Source organism: Ovis canadensis, chromosome 12 (genome assembly GCF_042477335.2).
Source record: "Ovis canadensis isolate MfBH-ARS-UI-01 breed Bighorn chromosome 12, ARS-UI_OviCan_v2, whole genome shotgun sequence".
In the NCBI taxonomy this organism is placed as follows: Eukaryota; Metazoa; Chordata; class Mammalia; order Artiodactyla; family Bovidae; genus Ovis; species Ovis canadensis.
Genome location: NC_091256.1, coordinates 18043394 through 18045568, shown reverse-complemented (window position 1 = coordinate 18045568; position 2175 = coordinate 18043394). Strand labels below are relative to the sequence as shown.

The 2175-nt window shown below is 45.0% G+C and overlaps 1 non-coding gene across 1 annotated transcript; it reads left to right on the top strand.

The window, feature by feature from the left end:
• Positions 1-1555: 1555 nt before the first annotated feature.
• TRNAC-GCA (transfer RNA cysteine (anticodon GCA)) lies at positions 1556-1627 on the top strand. The gene has a single exon. It is a non-coding gene; the product is annotated as a tRNA-Cys (tRNA).
• Positions 1628-2175: the final 548 nt, after the last annotated feature.

Sequence of the window (2175 nt, the reverse complement as noted above, 5' to 3'; positions counted from 1 at the left end):
CGCCAGGCCTCCCTGTCTATCACCAACTCCCGGAGTTTACCCAAACCCACGTCCATCGAGTCAGTGATGCCATCCAGCCATCTCATCCTCTGTAGTCCCCTTTTTCTCCTGCCCCCAAACCCTCCCAGCATCAGAGTCTTTCCCAATGAGTCAACTCTTCGCATGAGGTGACCAAAGTACTGGAGGTTCAGCTTTAGCATCATTCCTTCCAAAAAACACCCAGGACTGATCTCTTTAGAATGGACTGGTTGGATCTCCTTGCAGGCCATGGGACCCTCAATAGTCTTCTCCAACACTACAGTGCCGGGAGCCAGCACAGGAGATCCCACCCATGACAAGGTCATGCGGAGAGACCTGAGGGGCAAGGCGAGTCAGGTCTCAAGGGGTCCTCTGCCTGAGCGTCTACCCCAAACCAAAATCTGTCTGTTTACTGTCTGCTATCCTATACTCTTCTGACATTACAGGGGGATATCCCCGACCACCTTTCTCTGGAAAAAGTTAACTTAGAGCTCCAACTGGTCTCCTGCATATGAAAGGAATGTTTCAGCTCAAATCCCTCTGATGGCTCTCTAACCTGCCTGACAATTGGAGACTTTTACAACTTGTGATTGTTTACAGCCCCCAACCATGAGAGGCATGAAGCTTAAAACGTGTTAAAGATATAGAGACTTTTAGAGCTAATAATTAGTTTGGTGAAGGATTTCATTGTTGAATTAATGTATGCCACCAGGCCTCCATATCCTTTATCTTTTAGGCACCTGGAATGATATTAATCAATGTAAACGGTATGCAGAAATAGGAATATAGTAGTTTTTGATGTTAACAACACTAGACTTTTTGAGTTAATGAATTTTCTCTTTGTTATAAACCACTGTACTCCTCTTTCTTTGTTATAAATTGTGGTGTCCTTGCTATGTAAGAATGTAACTTTATTTAGTGCTTTCTGAGACTGGCACCAGACTTTGGGAAAAACAACACTATTAAGGCAAATAAGTTCTCTGATTGACAGACCCTTATTAGAAAAGGGCCATAAAATGCTAATTCGCCTTCTGGCCAGAAGATGATGTAAATCACCTAAGACATGTGTATACAGCTAGGTATGCAGAGAGAAAGCCTGGTCTAGATAAGAGTCAGAGCTGCTGACGCTGCATAATTTTGTATTATCCATTGATCTCTATGTACAACCAAAAGTATAAAAAGCTTTTCAAGACAATAAAGGATGGGCCAGTCACTGGAAAGACTGGTTTCCCCCATGTCAAATCTCTCTTTCTCTCTCTCTCTCTTTCTCCCTCTCCCTCCCTCTCCTTTTCAGGCTGAATTCCCATCTGGGGCTTGGAAGCTCTCTGAGTCTACTTACCTGCCCTGGCTTCTAAGACCCACGTGAGAGGGAGCCCAAGGCGGGGCACCCTCCGCTATTCAAGTCGGCTCCAGTGGCCTAACGTAGACAGTGCAAGTTCCTTGTGTTGGAACTTTATTGGTTTTCCACGTAAACCAAGCTATTCAGCCTCTTTTCTCCACTAAATTTTCCTACTACACTATTCTTTCCTAGTGGGCTTCCCTGGTGGCTCAGATGGTAAAGCGTCTGCCTGCAATGCAGGAGACCCGGGTTCAATTCCCGGGTTGGGAAGATACCCTGGAGAAGGAAATGGCAATCCACTCCAGCACTCTTGCCTGGAAAATCCCATGGTCTCTCTTTATATTTCTAAATAAGTAAGTTTTTCCTCGCCTACTCCGTCCACCCTTTGAATTCCCTGGATCCACCAGGGCTGGACCCCAGCACTACAGTACAAAGGCATCAATTCTTCGGCACTCAGCTTTCTTCACAATCCTACTCTCACATCCGTACATGACTACTGGAAAAACCATAGCCTTGACTAGACGGACCTTTGTTGGCAAAGTAAAGTCTCTGCTTTTTAATATGCTGTCTAGGTTGGTCATAACTTTTCTTCCACAGACCAAGCATCTTTTAATTTCATGGCTGCAGTCACCATCTGCAGTGATTTTGGAGCCCCCAAAAATAAAGGCTGCCATTGCTTCCACTGTTTCCCCATCTGTTTGCCATGAAGTGATGGGAGCAGATTCTATGACCTTAGCTTTCTGAATGTTGAGTTTTAGGCAAACTTTTTCACTCTCCTCTTTCACTTTCATCAGGAAGCTCTTTAGTTCTTCTCCACT